The sequence below is a fragment of the Odocoileus virginianus genome, unplaced genomic scaffold, assembly GCF_023699985.2.
Source record: "Odocoileus virginianus isolate 20LAN1187 ecotype Illinois unplaced genomic scaffold, Ovbor_1.2 Unplaced_Scaffold_27, whole genome shotgun sequence".
In the NCBI taxonomy this organism is placed as follows: Eukaryota; Metazoa; Chordata; class Mammalia; order Artiodactyla; family Cervidae; genus Odocoileus; species Odocoileus virginianus.
Window position 1 is genome coordinate 226,174 of NW_027224289.1, and position 17,906 is coordinate 244,079.

Here is a 17,906-nt window from a genome sequence, read left to right on the forward strand (position 1 = left end):
ATTTAGTATAAAATAGATAACTAGTGGGAACCTGCAATATAAATACCCATACTGGTGCTCTGTGAGGAACTAGATCATTAGAGGGAGGCTCAAGAGGGAGGAGATACATATACAATATTGACTGATTCATGTTGTTGTAAGGCAGAAACGGACATAATAGTGTAAAGCAATTATCCTCTAATTAAAAAAATGATAGAATAAAATGTATTTAAACCTCAAATTTATTTAAAATTTATTTTTAAATTATATGTTTTAAAATTAATTTACTTATTTTATTTGGAGGGCAATTATTTTATAATATTTTAGTGGTTTTTGCCATACTTTGACATGAATCAGTTTTAACAAAAATAAAAATAAAGCTATTAGTTTTAATAAAAATAAAACTATTTACAATTCTACTTTCAGTGCTCATCAAAAGACAAAAAATAATAAGACTCTTTATTAGGTTCAGTCTAAAATAAATATATATAATTAAAAAGTAAACCTGTTTAATACTGCAAAATGTTCCATCCAAGACTGCTATGAACACTGGGTTGATTCGAGAGCACCCTTCAGAAACACAGGTGAGTGCCTAAGCGATGCCAAAGGAAAAAAAAAAAGAGGATCCTGAGGACTCCTGGAAAATAATATTTCATTTTGCAAGAATCTCCTGCACCCATGCCAACTAGATAATTGATTTTTGTTTTCTCTTCCCTAAAATCCTCCACAAATTCCAAGTCATGTCAGCCTTTTTTGCAAAGTTCTTAGAAAATGCTCCTCAAGTCCTAAACTAATGACCTTCCTATTTGCCACTCTCCTCCACTCCTCTCTAGTCCATTCTGAATTGGTTAAGGTGGGAGGGTGGGACTTCCTGTCACAAAGTGAGGGCATGAGCAGGACTTGCTGGGTAAGCTGACTGGCTGCAGAAACAGGAACATTTCCACAAGGGTTTATGATACTTACCCCCTCAGGATTTAGTTAAGTATCTTACAGTGAAAATGTCCCAACAAGAAGAGGAAGCATCATGAAGAGGCTAGCAGGCACTGTGCTGGGGCTTTGTTTGCCCAGATTTCCTGTGAGTTGGAGCTGCCCCACAGGGGCACCTGAAGGAATGAGGCGCTGCTCTATTGTTGAGGGAGGGAGTGGAGCTGACAAGTCCTGCAGACTTTCTATCCTTCTCATTATCTATGGGGATTGAGGTGGGGGACACTTTCAAGGTTTAGTAGGAGTTACAGTAACCCTCATCAGTGACTGTTTCTCTTTCCTCACCACGTGTGGGAGGGGTGGATGTGAAGCAGAGTCTCCCAGTCCTGAGTCTCCAGGAGGGAGCCAACTCCACACTTCCCCACAGAGTGTGAAGTGGTATCTTAAGAACTTCGGGGGCTACCTCATCCACCTGGCTTACAATCCTTCAGGGACAAAACGGGATGGAAGATTAAAGGCCACCATAGTCCCTATAGAATGCCATAGCTTGCTGCACATTTCCTCTTTGCAGAACACAGACTCAGGCAATTACTTGTGTTGGGCAGCACAGTGTTCCCCAGGCACCTGCAGTCTGTACTCAAACCCTTTTCAGGGCTTAGCCCTTCCTCCAGCCACAGTCACATTATGAGGCCACCACAGGGCATTTGCAGTACTTAGTATTTCTTACCTACATTGGTATAGTTATAACCACAAACACCTTTTAGCCCTATAGATTTGGGATTTGGTCTTTTCCCTCCTCAATCTGTACTTCCTTCTACACTAGAATCTTTAACTTGTAACTAAAAGAATAGCTGATAAGATGACATAATTAAAATAAGTATTTCCCACAGTAAGCCGGACTCCAAAACAGTAAACATTGAAAGCAACTAGAAGAAGAGAGAACTCTCTCCAGTAAAGATATTATCCAGCTTGGTTGGGTGTCTCAAGAATGTTCAGGTCTGTCTCACTATAATGTATCCCAACAGGCAACGGCAAGCACTGGTATAACATCCTATGAGTGCAGCAAAGTGAACAAAAAATATTTGCTCAATGTTTAGTGTGAACTTGATCACTTACAAAATATTTCTTACAGTTCTGGAGGCAAGAAATCTAAAATCCGTTTTGCTGTCTACAGTCAAGGTCTTGGCAGGGTTCATTTCTTCCAGATTCTCTGAGGAAGAATCTGTTTCTTTCCTTTTGTAGCTCTTGGAAGCCACTTGGATTTCATGGCTCAAGACCCCTTCTTGAATCACTCCAACATCTTACTTCCACCACCATGGCTCCCTCCTCTTAAGGAGTCAAATATCTTTCTGACTCTGTCCTTTAAGGTATAAAAATTTAATGCAGAGAGATCTCAATTAAATAGAGCTGGCAGAAGAGGGGGAGCTCTCCCAACCTGTGGACATCACAGAGGGCAAAAGGAAGATGAAAGAAGCCCCTTCTTCCCCAGTCAGGACGCAGTTGATGCAAAGTCAAGGGCACTGTGTTTACTGTCACCCTCCCAATTTCCATGTTTTCCCTATAAAAGCATTTCCTTTCTTTGTCCAGTGGGGACTTGCATGTGGCTCCTCATGGTTGCTGATCCAGAACAGCAGTCCTTTGGTGATCTCCAATAAACTCATCTTTTATGGGGAAATACCTGGCAGTCTGCCATTTGTTCCTGTGATTCTGTTTTTGTTTTATTTGTTCTTTTGTTTTGCTTCGCTTTTATATATCACATATAAGTAAAAACACACAGTATTTGTCTTTCTCTGTCTGACTTATTTCACTAAGTATAATACACTCCATATCTATCCATGTTGTTCCATTTGGCACAATTACATTCTTTTTGTATATGTGATTAATGTTCCATTGTTGGGGGTGTCTGTGTGTGTATAGATAGTTAGATGAAAGATCAGTATTTTCTCTATCCATTCATCTATGAATGAATACTTAGCTTGGTTTTGGATCTTGGTTATTATAAATAATGCTGCTTATAACATTTGGGTACAGATAGAGTTTTAAAGAGTTTTATTTTCTTTGGATAAATACCCAGGAGTGGAATTGCTGGATTGTATGGCAGTTCTATTTTTAGTGTTTTGAGAGGAATCTCCATAATGTTTTCCATAGTAGCTGCAGCAATTTACAACCCAGCAGCAGTGCACTAGGTTTTCCTTTCCTCTGCATCCTTACCACATTTGTTATTTTTTTTTCTTTTGATGATAGCCATACTGATAGATGTGAGGTGACACCTCATTTTGACATAGATTTGCTCTTTTTCTGAATATTAGAGCCTTTGGTCATCTTTTCATGTATCTGTTGGCTATCGCTTTGAAAAAATGGCTACTCAGGTCCTATGCCCATTTTTCAATGAGACTGTGTTTTTGATACTGAGGTATATGAAGTCTTTATGTATTTTGGATATAAACCCCTTATGGCAAATATCTACTCCCATTCAGTAGTTTGCCTTTTATTTTTGTTGATGGTTTCTTTGTTGTGCATTAGATTTTAGTTTGATTAGGTCCCGTTTATTTATTTTTGCTTTTGTTGCCCTTGCCTTTGAGACAGAAAAAAATATTGCAAAGAGGAATGTCAGTGAACATACTGTCTATATTTTCTTTTATGAGTTTTAAGGTTTCAGGTCTTACATTTCAGTATTTAATCCATTTTGAGTTTATATTTTTATATGTTGTGAGAAAATGTTCTAGTTTTGGTCTTATCCTTGTAGTTGTTCAGTATGGTCAACACCACTTACTGAAGAAACTTGTCTTTTCCCCATTTTAAGAAGCTGGATAAAAAGTCATTCAGAGTAATATCTCTGTTGGCCACAGAGGGGCAACACTGCTTCAGAGAAGATTAACTTTAGTCCCACATACACAGATTCTTCAAGGAGCCAGAAAGCCTCCTTTAAATAGCTATCAAATTTTTATCTCCAACTTTGGTGTAATTTACATCTATCATTCTTGTCTGTATGTATGTATGTATCCATCTATCTTCCTAAATAGTATCTGTGTGTATTTGTCTGTTTGAAAAGTATGATTTTGAAAGTTAATATCTCTGTAAATAATATATGTTGTCCTTTAAGATTAAGGCCACATTAGTTTCTCTAATATAAATTTATAATGTTTTCACCCAGATACATCCCAAACTCCAATCATACTGAGTTAATCAGTGCCAGAATTCCCTTACCCCATTCTTTACTAAGAAATCTAGTTGTGGTGTAAGTTCCAGTTCAAGCAGCTCCTCCATCAGAACTACTCTCTGACTGAGCCCAGAAGTGAGTCCATTATCATTTTCTTGGGTGCATCATATAGAAACACATTTTTCTATAGTAGCTTTTATGTAAATGTACTTGAGTACTGGGAGTGGGTTAACTGAAGATTGTTATTTCTGTCTCTTTCTTAAATGAGACCCAAGTATGACCATTTAGTAGGCACTTAGTATTTCTAGTAAATAAATACTGAAGACATGTGTTAACAAAAAAAATGAATAAAAAAGAAAACACACCAAAATTTAACAAACAATAAAAAAATTCCCCTTAGAGAGCTGGAGTAGATGGGATTAGATTGAGGAGTGAGAATGGTTATCATTGTTTCGTGTTGAACCGTGAAGATGTTTTTCTTTGATAGTATCTGAGATCACATCAATGCAGAGACCACAAACTCTTCTCTGTGCTTCAAAAATATGAGCTCCTTTGTTGCAGCCTGGCGGAGCAGAGACCAGAACCTGCCCCATGACTGGAGGGTGCGGCAAACTGCGCCCTCGTGATTGTCCTAGTAAGCATGCCGAAGGGACATTCTTGGGTGGACTTGTTCCCTGCTCCGCTTCACTGCCTACCCCTGCCTCCATCCCCATGGAAACAAAACAAGATGTTCCTGATCAACAGCAGAGCCTTAACTTTACTCCCTCTTTATGGTGTGCTAATCAAACTCCCCAGTATAGCTATTCCCTAATGATCTCATGTGACTTCTGCCAATAAAAGTGCGGGCTGAAAGGAGCCATTTTGTCTTCCTGCCATGGAGAGCAGGAGGGCCCCCTGACTCCCCATTTGCCAAATTATATGTGTCTTTCCATTAGGCTCTCGGCCCCGTTTCAGGTCTTTCTCACCCGCTGTGCTGGAGGAGGCGCTCCTTGATTTCCGTCTCTATACCCTGATGTGCTGACCTCAAAAGCCACATTGATTCTTCACAGTTCTGTGTTTTACCTGTGAGGTTAAGATGTAACTCAGGATGAGAACTACCAAAAATGTTTCATTACTGAATGATCATGGTCCCATATCTTCTGAATTCTGCAGAATTTTTGTAGTCAATTTTATCCTTTGGAGATCAAAGGTCCTCCAGACTAGATTATTCCAGTGCTTCTCAATTTATTTTCTCCATACCTACTATTGGAAATATTTTATTTGCCTGATTTATATTTTAGAAGAAATATAAATTGAAACTTATTTATCATTTTTTTTTCTTAAGGTCGTGTAAAGTGTGGAAACATCTGAATGATAGTGTTAAAATTTAAGTTTCACCAGGGCAAAAAGACTATTTATTCTTTATGTTCTAATCCATAAGCTTAGGTTGTGAAAGTGAAAGTGTTAGTCACTCAGTAGTTTCTGACATTGGGACCCTGCCAGGCTCCCTCTGTCCATGGGATTCTCCAGGCAAGAATACTGGGGTGGATTGCCGTTTCTTTCTCCAGGGGATCTTCCTGACCTAGGGATCAAACCCAGGTCTCCTGCTTGGCAGGCAGATTCTTTACCATCTGAGCCACCAGGGAAGCCACCAGGGAAATTTAGCTAGTTATGACATATTTTGCCCCTTGTGTATTCTCAATACACTTTAAGTAGTTTGCAAAAACGAAGAGAGAGAGAGAGAGAGAGAGAGAAATACCCCCTACATACTAATCTTGTGACTTCTTCTCCATTGTAATATAACATTATTCCCTATTAGCACATCAAGTTGTCCTGATATATGAGTTTTAAACTTCTAGGAGATGTAAGGAAAAGAAGAAGGAGATAGTGTGGGAGAAATTCTAACATGCTCTTTATCCATTTAAGTTGGGGGAGTGCATTTCTGAGTCCCAATTAATTTGATGTTTGGTGATTCTAAATTAGCACCGAATGAGAACTAGTACTTTTGAGAGAGAGAGGTTTAAGTGAAAGCAATTGTGAGAGGGTGGGACCTACTGAAAGAATAAAAGCAGGTGTGAACTTAAAGTCAGAGTTCTAGCTGGCTGAGAAGCGCAGAAGAGGAACTGGAGTTGCCACTGAGCACTGGTGCCAGAAACAATGGACAAGATACTGGGAGCATCATTTTTGTTTCTGTGGCTTCAGCTAGTCTGTAAGTTGTTCCCTATGAAATTCTCCCCTAATGAAATTCTTCCCTAATTTCATTAATTAGGGGGACTGAGAAAATTGGATTACAAACAAGTCCATGCAGATAGAAACTTTAAACAAGAAATATGCTTTATGGAACTAATGGCTTTTATCTCTTTAAGCAGGGGTGAATGGACAACAGAAGGAAAAAAGTGGCCAACAGCAGGTGAAACAGAGCCCTCGATCTTTGACAGTCCAGGAAGGAGAGATTTCCATTCTGAACTGTAATTATGAGAACAGTTGGTTTGACTACTTCCCGTGGTACCAACAATATCCTGGTCAAGGCCTTGCATTCTTGATAGACATACGTTCAGCTGTGAATAAAATGGAAGATGGAAGATTCACCGTTTTCCTCAATAAAAGTGCCAAACAGCTCTCATTGCACATCGCAACTTCCCAGCCTGGAGACTCAGCCACATACTTCTGTGCAGCAAGTGCACGGTGCTCCCCGGGCACCTGCAGCCTGTACCCAAACCTGCAGCTGAGGCTCCAGACACACCCTGCTGAGCAGATGAAATACACACCCACAGTTTGTTTGAGCATAAAAAGTCTTAATATATTTAAGAAAACTGAAATTATACAGAATTTATTCTTTCATCAAAATGGAATTGATACAGAAAATCAATTGTTAAAAGATGTCTCTAAGAACTCCCAAACATTTGGAATACATGCACTAACTTAAAAATAACCATGGATTAAAGAAACAATTACAATGACTTTAGAAAATATTTTGAAAGTAAATACTGTGAGAGCACATGATATAAACATGTATGAGGTGCAGGTAAAAATAATACATAGAAGGAAGTTTATATTTTTAAACAGTTATATTACTAATGAAAAAAAGGTGAAAAATTATTATCAAGACTTGCAGCAAAAGATGATGGAAAAACAAACTCCACATAAACTGAAAGAAGTAAATAATAAAATGTTGGATTGGTGAAATACAAGAATATTATGGATATAACTATGAAATACAAAATTAACTTTGTTAAAAAGATTAATAAAATTGATATATTCCTAGGTAGAATTATCCATGGAAAAATACAAAGTATAAATATTAATGATAAAAAAGAAAACTATTCTGCAGGTTCTATAATGTTCTAAGGGTAATGAATGAATATCATTAACAAGTTTATGTCACTTTGTAAATATAGAGGGGTAGACCTACACAGGTTGGGAAAACTTATATTTTGAAAAAGTGCAAAGACAATTCAATAGAGGTGACATAGTCTCATGAGCAAATGAGGTTGGGACAATTGGATTCTTGGGGAATAATTGAAACTTGGCCTAAACATCACATCTTATACAAAAATTTGTGGTGTACAGTCTCAAAATAAACCATCAGTTCAGTTCAGTTCAGTTCTGTTGCTCAGTTGTGTCTGACTCTCTGCAACCATGGACTGCAGCACACCAGTTTTCCCTGTCCATTACCAAATCCCTGAACCTGCTCAAACTCATGTCCATCAAGTTGGTGATGCCATCCAACCATCTCATCCTCTGTTGTCCCTTTTTCTTCTGCCTTTAATCTTTCCCAGCATCAGGGTCTTTTCCAATGAGTCAGTTCTTTGCATTAGGTGGCCAAAGTATTATAACTTCAGTATCATCATCAGTCCTTCCAATGAATATTCAGGGTTGATTTCTTTTAGGATTGACTGGTTTGATCTCCTTTCTGTCCAAGGGACTCTCAAGAGTCTTCTCCAACACCACAGTTCAAAAGTATCAATTCTTCTGCACTCAGCTTTCTTTATGGTCCAACTCTCACATGAATACATGACTGATGGAAAAGCCATACCTTTGACTAGATGGACCTTTGTCCTATACTGTGTATCGACAAATGTGCATATTCCTAACCCAGCCTAACTTAAAGGTGCTCAACATTTACATTAGTGTACAGTTGGAAGAAATCATCTAACACAAAATCTATTTTATACCAAAGTGTTGAAAATCTCATGCAATTCATTGAGTATTGTACTGAAATTGGCGTGCTGCAGTCCACGGGGTCGCAAAGAGTTGGATATTACTGAGTGACTGAACTGAGCTGAACTGAAAGTGGGGCTTCCCAGGTGGCACTCATGGTAAAGAACTGGCCAGCCAATGCAGGTAACCTAGCAGACTCGGGTTCAATTCCTGGATCAGGAAAATGCCCTGGAGGAGGACACGGGAGATCACTCCAGTATTCTTGCCTGGGGAATTTGATGGACAGAGGAGCCCACTGGGCTTCAGTCCATAGGGTTGCAAAGAGTCTGACATGACTGCAGTGATTGAGCACATATACACAGAAAGCGAAAAACAGAATGATTGTATGAGTACAGAATGAATGTAAGTGGATTGGTTGCTTACCATCATGATCTGAGGGCCAGCCAGGAGCTCAGGTCCCTGCTGCTGCCCAGAATCACCAGAGAATATTGCACCACATCTTGTTAGCATGGGAAAAGATCAAATTTAAAAATTCAAAGTATCGTTACTACTGAATGTGTATCACTTCCTTACCACTGTAAAGTCAAAAATGCGATGTCAAAACATCATAAGTTGGTGAGTCTATAGTGATTAAAAGAAACAGACTATTGATACCTGCAACAGCCTAGATGGGGATTCCTAGGTGGGTCAGTGGTAAAGAATCTGCCTGCAACGCAGGAGACCCAAGTTTGATCCCTGGGTCAGGAAGATCCCCTAGAGAAGGAAATGGCAACCCACTCCAGTATTCTTGCCTGGAAAATTCCAAGGACAGAGGAGCCTGGCAGTCTGCAGTACATGGGGTCTAAAGAGAGTACGACTTGACTTAGTGACTAAACAACGATAGCCAGGATGGATCTCAGGATGTTATGCTGAATGAAAGAAAAATCAATCTCAGAGGCTACATGGTGTATGTTTACACTTGTTGGATTATTATGATTGTATATATGGTGTGATTCTACTTATACAACATTCTCAAAAGATCAAAATATAGAGCTAAAAAGGAGATTAGTAGTTACTGGGGTTATAAAGAGTTGCAGGGATAGGGAGGGTATGCAAAGAGGGTTTCTTTAGAGAGATATGTCATGATTTTAGTGGTGGTACAAGAACCTATATATGTGATAAAACTTCATAGAGCTTCATATCAAAACCAAAGAGCACATGTAAAAACTGATGTATAAGATTATGGTCTTATATTTTGATATTGATAAAATCAATTTTGATAAAAATGTCATCAATATCAAGTTCCTAACATATATGCTCTTCTTATATGAATATATATCTGTATTTTATAACATCATGCTGCGGCACAGGCTGATGCAGTCATTCATGATCTCCTCTGCTTAGTTACAAATAATTTCAAGCCCAGGCATTAGTTACCTGCCAGCACTCAGAAGTGAAATGGGATGGAAGAGTAGCTGTCTCAGATAAATACAAACTCACCTCCCTGCTTCACTCCTTTGAGTCATTTTGATCTTAAATTCCATGAATTGGCACTGTTTTAGACCTTGTCTGTATTTTTCTTTTCTACTTGTCTATTTGCCTTTCATTCTTTAATATTAATTCTTCCATTATGAAACCAAATGGAAGATTGAAAACTACATTCCACATGGACATGAAACAGTGCACCAACTTCTGTGGTACTGACAAGTACTAAGTGTCTGCAGTCTGTAGATATTAGGTATTGTAGAGCACATTATAGCAGTACATCAGAGAAAGATCTAGCATGTTTATCTTAACTTTATTTTACAAAGAGAAATAATAATGAGTGACTGAGAAGTGAGACTGAATGCTCTGGATCAATGAGACAGAAAATGTGACATTTGGATGATTCTAGTATGCATGATCTAATAAGTACAATTCTACATTTAGAGGCAACAAGATTGAATAACCTGATTGCCATCAAAGTCTAATACATAAGACTCAATATAAAGTTTCAAAAGAATAATATTTTATTCCAGTTATAATTTCATTTAAATATATACCACTGAATAGACTCTGAAATTCAGATGGACTGATTTTTTTAAATCATTTCATGTTGACATAGTTTTAGTCATTGAAAAATCTGAGTACTGGAACTCAGTTTAAAAAAAAAAAGATGAGATACATTAATCACTTTGAATAAAATTGCTTTTCACCCAGAAGGCCTAAGATTTGTGAAAGTTTTAAAATAGTCACTAGATTCTGGATGGAGAAAAGTAAGTATAGGCTAAATGAATGACCAACCAGTAGATTACAAGAATGTTTCATAGGCTGTACTAAATTATATCTAAACAGGATGGCAAAATTATTTAACTGAATAATTACCAATGTATGTCAACTTGTTTAACTTTCAGTTTCCCTCAGTTAAAACCTTTAATATTAATTGCTTTCTTCATGCCTCTTTTCAGGATCTGTCAAACTTAATGACCAGGAAAAGAAAAGTAGACAAAGTAAAGGTTTGTAGTGAGCCAGACTTTTTCCCATCTGGGCACAGACAAGCTAGTCTATGAATATGACAAACCCCACTTCCTGTATGGGGGAGGAGTCACACAGGAGCCAGGTACTATGTATATGTGCTGTCAGGCACTTAAAGATGCTGAATTCTTAGCTTGAGGCAGAATTAAACACATTTATGCACAGAATCCATGCCTCATGTCGCTCTCCAGCCTGCTCTGGGTGTTCCTGGCCTTCATCATCTCCGGTAGGGATGCTTCCAAACATGGGTGCCAGTGTTCAGGGTGAAAGGACTGCACACAGCCACGTGGTACTTCACAGGGATTTGGGGAGGAAATGAGGACTGGAGAAAAGCATGCATCTTATAATTTCAATCTGGGTTGTAAATATTTGAGTCGGTCCAAAATTAATTTCTGCATTATTTTATTCACTATTTCAGCTCTGTTTTCTCACATTTTCCACAGGATCTTGTGTGGCCCAGAAAGTTATTCAAGACCAGTCAGACATAATCCGGCAAGTGGGGCAGTCAGTCATTTTGAACTGTCAGTATCAAATAAGTTGGCTCACATACTACTACTCCATTTATTGGTACAAACAGCTTCCTAGGGGACAGATGACTTTCCTTATTCATCAACATTCAGAACACGGGAATGCAGGGAATGGCCGCTACTCTGCAAACTTCCAGAAAGCATATAAATCCATCAGCCTCACAATTTCAGCCTTACAGCTGGAAGACTCTGCAGAGTACTTTTGTACTTTAAGGGAGCTCTCATATAAGTCAGAGAACTCACAGTGCTTGAAGTAATGGGAGAAGCTGTACAAAAACCCCTGAGCTTAAAAAGAGGGCTCCACTGCTGCAGGATCCCAGCTGAAATGCACACCTGCAGACCCCAGACAAGAAATGGTAATCATGTGGTTGCTTAATGTGTGGTCTGAATCAAAGAATTTAATTCTAAATTAAAGGTTCTTCTATTTCCGGAATAACTTTCTACTGTTTACATTCTCCTCTTGAATTTTTGACTTTAAATCAATCATACAGAACATGTGTAAAGTTGTCTAAATGTGCTCCAAAATTAATTAAAAGTGACAGTTTCACTAAAATACACTAACATCACAAATCTGGGTATAGTCATCTGGAATTGTCATGAAAATCATTTCCTTAGTCCTTTCTTGTGTCACTTAAGGTACAATCAGAGAAGCAGATCACCAGTGGTATCAAATAAGAAATTAGTTATGAAAAGTAGAACTCAGGCAATTGCCAGATCTGGTGGAAGAGTGTATACAAAGCTGTTATCTTCATATCTGGTGTTGAGACTAAATCCATTGTTAATCAGCTAGAGCAAAGTTAGGGAGAGACTGAAGCATAAACAAACTGTGACTCTTAAGGACGTACTAGAACCATGAAGGTAATGGAACCCACATAGACCCACTAAAACTTGTCTATGTCTCACCTCCTTCGGTCTCACAGTAGAGGGTGAGCTTAGCAGAAGTGGGTGTCATTTGGCATCATGCTACATGCATCCTTGGCCCAAGACAAACAGAAGGAGGAGGAGGTTTGGTGGGAAGTGGAGGGGTTGTGAGTCAACAACGAGCTATTACATCAGGAGGAACACGTGTGAGTAACCATAGTCCCAGGAGGCCTGCACCAACCCAAACATAAAAGCTGTGGCTGCTTCATCACAACGACGTTCCAGATGTCACACAAATCCTAAGCCAGAACAATATGGGAAGCACATTCTGGGAAAGATACTTCCAGTTAGTTAAAATAGATCAAAGCTGCTACAGTACCCTCTTTGTTAACTTGGCATCATCTGTATTCTTTTAACAGCTTTGGCATAAAGACCATAGAAAAACTATGCTTCTTGATCATGTTGATGCTGTTCAGTCACTAAATCATGTCTGATTCTTTGTTACCCTATGGACTGCACCACACTAGGCTCCTCTATCGTGCTAAGCATGGAAATAGAGAATAACTATAACAGGATGTGGAGAAGGCAATGGCACCCCACTCCAGTACTCTTGCCTGGAAAATGCCATGGATGGAGGAGCCTGGTAGGCTGCAGTCCATGGAGTCACAAACAGTCGGACATGACTGAGCGACTTCAATTTCACTTTTCACTTTTATGCATTGGAGAAGGAAATAGCAACCCACTCCAGTGTTCTTGCCTGGAGAATTCGAGGGTTGGGGTCGCACAGAGTCAGACATGACTGAAGTGACTTAGCAGTATAACTGAGGATGAAGGATAATTTATTAAAATTATTAAACTTGAATTTCAAAAGGGATGAATTTTATGGAATGTCAGTTATGCCTCAATAGAGTTGCTCAAAATAAATAAGACTTTGTTCTGTCTTACTGGTGTCACAGTCCAGGAATCAGTTCAGTTCACTCGCTCAGTTGTGTCCAACTCTTTGCGACCCCATGACCACAGCATGCCAGGCCTCCCTGTCCATCACCAACTCCTGGAGTCTACCCAAACCCATGTCCATCGAGTCAGTGATGTCATCCAACCATCTCATCTTCTGTCATCCCCTTCTCCTCCTGCCTTCAATCTTTCCCAGCATCAGGGTCTTTTCAAAGAAGTCAGCTCTTCATTTCAGGTGGCCAAAGTATTGGAGTTTCAGTTTCAAAATTAGTCCTACCAGTGAACACGCAGGACTGATCTCCTTTAAGATGGACTGGTTGGATCTCTTTGCAGTCCAAGGGACTCTCAAGAGTCTTTTCCAACACCATAGTTCAAAAGCATCAATTCTTCAGTGCTCATTGCTAGGGATGCAGTAATAATAATGCTAAAGTAGGTGAAGTTGAACAGTTCTATGATGACCAGTATTTCTCATGATGTACTCTGCATATATGTTAAATAAGCAGGGTGGCAATATATGGCCTTGATGTACTCCTTTTCCTATTGGGAACCAGTCTGTTGTTCCATGTCAAGTTCTAACTGTTGCTTCCTGACCTGCATATAGGTTTCTCAAGAGACTGCTCAGATGGTCTGGTCTGCCCATCTCTTTCAGAATTTTCCACAGTTTATTGTAATCCACACAGTCAAAGGCTTTGGCATAGGTCAATAAAGCAAAAGTAGATGTTTTTCTGGAACTCTCTTGCTTTTTCGATGATCCAGCAGATGTTGGCAATTTGATCTCTGGGTCCTCTGCCTTTTCTAAAACCAGCTTGAACATCTGGAAGTTCATGGTTCACGTATTGCTGAAGCCTGGCTTGGAGAATTTTGAGCATTACTTTACTAGCGTGTGAGATGAGTGCAATTGTACAGTAGTTTGAGCATTCTTTGGCATTACCTTTCTTTGGGATTGAAATGAAAACTGACTTTTTCCAGCCCTGTGGCCACTGCTGAGTTTTCCAAATTTGCTGGCATATTGAGTACAGCACTTTCACAACATCAAGTTTCAGGATTTGAAATAGCTCAACTGAAATTCCATCACCTCCACTTGCTCTGTGCATAGTGATACTTTCTAAGGTCCACTTGACTTCACATTCAGTGATCACACCATTGTGGTTATCTGGGTCATGAAGATCTTTTTTGTATAGTTCTTCTGTGTATTCTTAGCCACCTTTTCTTAATATCTTCTGCTTCTGTTAGGTCCATATCATTTCTGTCCTTTATTGAGCCCATCTTTGCATGAAATGTTCCCTTGGTATCTCTAATTTTCTTGAAGAGATCTCTAGTCTTTCCCATTCTATTGTTTTCCTCTATTTCTTTGCACTGATCATTGAGGAAGGCTTTCTTATCTCTCTTTGCTAGTCTTTGAATCTCTGCATTAAATGGGTATATCTTTCCTTTTCTCCTTTGCCTTTCACTTCTCTTCTTTTCACAGCTATTTGTAAAGCCTCCTCAGACAACCATTTTGCCTTTTTGCATTTCTTTTTCTTGGGGATGGTCTTGATCCCTGCCTCCTGTACAGTGTCATGAACCTCCTTCTGTAGTTCTCAGGCACTCTGTCTGTCAGCTCTGATCTCTTGAATCTATTTGTCACTTCCACTGTATAGTCGTAAGGGATTTGATATAGGCCGTACTTCAATGGTCTAGTGGTTTCCCCCACTTTCTTCAGTTTAAGACTGAATTTGGCAATACAGAGTTCATGATCTGAGCCACAGTCAGCTTCCAGTCTTACTTCTGCTGACTCTATAGAGCTTCTCCATCTTTGGCTGCAAAGAATATAATCAATCTGATTTCGGTATTGACCATCTGGTGATGTCCATGTGTAGAGTCCTCTCTTGTGTTGTTAGAAGAGGGTGTTTGCTATGACCAGTGAGTTCTCTTGGCAAAACTCTATTACCCTTTGCCCTGCTTCTTTCTGTATTCCAAGGCAAAATTTGCCTGTTATTTTAGGTATTTCTTGATTTCCTACATTTGCATTCCAGTCTCCTATAATGAAAAGGACATCTTCTTTGGGTGTTAGTTCTAGAAGGTCTTGTAGGTCATCATAGGACTGTTAAACTTCACCTTCCCTAGCATTATTGGTTGGGTATAGACTTGGATTACTGTGATATTGAATGGTTTGTCTTGGATCCGAACAGAGATCATTCTGTCGTTTTTGAGATTGCATTCCAAGTACTGCATTTCAGACTCTTCTGTTGACTATAATGGTTACTCCATCTTTCAATGCTCACCAAGTGACAAAAAATAATATCACTCTTTATGTAGGTTCAATTAATGTATATATTTAAATGTAAAGTTGTTTAATACTGCAAAATGTTTCAGGCAAGACTGTTATGAATATTGTATTGATTCATGAGCACACTTCAGAATCACAGGTGAGTGCATAAGAGATGGGGGGAAAAATGATCCTGAGAACTCCTGGGAAATAATATTTCATTTTGCAAAAATCTCTTGCATCCATGCCAGCTAGGTAATTAATTTTTGTTTTCTCTTCCCTAAAATCCTACACAAATTCCAAATCAGAGTCTGCCTTCTTTGTGATGTTCTTAAAAAATGCCCCTCAAGTCCTAAGATAATTACCTTTATATTTCCCACTCTCACTCCACTCCTCTCCAGTCCAATCTGAATTGGTTGAAGTGGGAGGGTGGGTCTTCCTGTCACAAAGTGAGGAAGTTGGGTGAGCTGATTGGCTGCAGGAGCAAGAACATTTCTGCATGGACTTATGACATTCACCCCTCAGGGTTTAGTAAAGTATTTTACAGGGGAAATGTCTCAGTAAGAAGAGGAAGCATCATGAAGAGGCTAGCAGGCACTGTTCTGGGACTTTTGCTTTCCCAGGTTTGCTGTGAGTTGGGGCCGAACCACAGGGGAATCTGAAGAATTGACCAGCTTCTGTATTTTTAAGGGAGAGAGAGGAGCTGACAAGTCCTGCTGACTTTCTATCCTTCTCATCATCTACGAGGACTGGTGGGGGGGGGCAGTTTTAGGTTTTTGTAGGGGCTACAGTGACCCTCACCTGTGATTCTTTCTCTTTCCTCATCAGGTGTGTGAGAAGTGGATGGTGAGCAGAGTCCCCCAGTCCTGAATCTCCAGGAGGGAGTCAACTCCACGTATTGGTGTAACTTTTCCACTTCCACGCAGAGTGTGAATTGGTATAAGAACCCTGTGGTCTGCCTCATTCACCTGGTTTACATTTCTTTAGGGACAAAACAGGACAGAAGATTAAATGCCACCACTGTCCCTACAGAACACCGCAACTCGCTGCACATTTTCTCTTCGCAGACCACAGACTCGGGCACTTCCTTCTGTGCTGTGCCGCACGGTGCTCCCCAGGCACCTGCAGCCTCTACACGAACCCTCCCGGGGCTCAGCCCCTCCTCCAGCCTCAGTCACACCGTGAGGCCTCCATGAGGTCACCATAAGACACATGCGGTACTTAGTATTTCTTACCTACATTGGTATAGTTATAACCACAAACACTTGTTAGCCCTACATATTTGGGACTTGGTCTTTTCCTTCTCAATCTATATCTCCTTCTGCTCTAGAACCTCTAACTTGTAATTAAAGGAATAGCTTAGAAGAGGATACAATTAAAATAAATGTTTTTCCAAGTATGCTGGACTCCAAAACAGTAAACATTGAAAGCAACTAAAAGGAGAGAGAAATCCCTCCAGGAAAGATATTATCCAGCTTGATTGGGTCTCAAGAATGTTCAGGTCTGTCTCACCACTATGTGTCCCCACAGGCAACTGCAGGCACTGGTATCCCATCCTATGAGTGCAGCAAAGTGAACAGAAAATATTTGCTCAATGCTTAATATGAACTTGATTACTTACGAAATATCTTATAGTTCTGGATGCAAGAAATCTAAAATCTATTTTGCTGTCTACAGTCAAGGTCTTGGCAGGGTTGATTCCTTCCAGATTCTCTGAAGAAGAATCTGTTTCTTTCCTTTTGTAGTTTCTGGAAGCCACTAGGATTCCATGGCTCAAGACTCCTTCTTGAATCACTCCAACATCTTACTTCCACCACCATGGCTCCCTCATCTCCTGGAATCAAACATCTTTCTGACTCTGTCCTATAAGGTATGAAAATTTAATGCAGAGAAATCTCAATTAAATAGAGCTGGTAGAAGAGGGGGAGCTCTCCAGACCTGTGGACATCACAGAGGGCAAAGAGAAGATGGAAGAAGCCCCTTCTTCCCCGGTCAGGACGCAGTCAATGGAAAGTCAAGGGCACTCTGTTTACTATGACCCTCCCAATTTCCATGTCTTCCCTATAAAAACATTTCCTTTCCTTTTCCAGTGGGGACTTGCATATGGCTCATCATGGTTGCTGATCCAGAACTGCAGTCCTTTGATGATCTCAAATAAACTCATCTTTTATGGGGAAATACCTGGCAGTCTGCCATTTGTTCCCTGTTCCTGTGATTCTGTTTTTGTTCTATTCTATTTGTTGCTTTGTTTTGCTTTGTTTTTATATATCATATATAAATAAAAACACACAGTATTTGTCTTTCTCTGTCTGACTTATTTCACTAAGTTTAATACACTCCATATCTATCCACGTAGTTCCATTTGGCAGGATTACATTCTTTTCTATATTTGATTAATGTTCCATTGTGGTGTGTGTGTGTGCCTGTGTGTCTGTGTGTGTCTGTGTCTGTGTGTGTATGGATAGATAGTTAGAGGAAAGATCAGTATTTTCTCTATCCATTCATCTGTGAATGAACACTTAGCTTGGTTCTGAATCTTGGTTATTGTAAATAGTGCTGCTATAAACATTTGGGTGCAGATACAGTTTTTTTTTTTTTTAATTTTTATTAGTTGGAGGCT

At 39.5% G+C, this 17,906-nt stretch overlaps 1 long non-coding RNA gene and 1 gene segment (V, D, J or C); one reads left to right on the forward strand and one right to left on the reverse strand.

Moving 5' to 3' along the window:
- LOC139033655 (uncharacterized) overlaps positions 1 to 13,569 on the reverse strand; it is a 43,570-nt gene extending 30,001 nt beyond the window's left edge. The window contains exons 1-3 of one of the 2 annotated variants that reach the window (XR_011486175.1): positions 12,127 to 13,569; positions 5,029 to 5,125; positions 485 to 571 (exon numbers count right to left, since the gene is read on the reverse strand). This is a non-coding gene — a long non-coding RNA (uncharacterized lncRNA). The remainder of the gene's footprint in view (positions 1 to 484; positions 572 to 5,028; positions 5,126 to 12,126) is intronic. The other variant, XR_011486176.1, reaches the window with a different exon arrangement.
- The window catches only part of LOC139033654 (T cell receptor delta variable 1-like), a 32,096-nt gene that overhangs the window by 4,678 nt on the left and 9,512 nt on the right, over positions 1 to 17,906 (forward strand).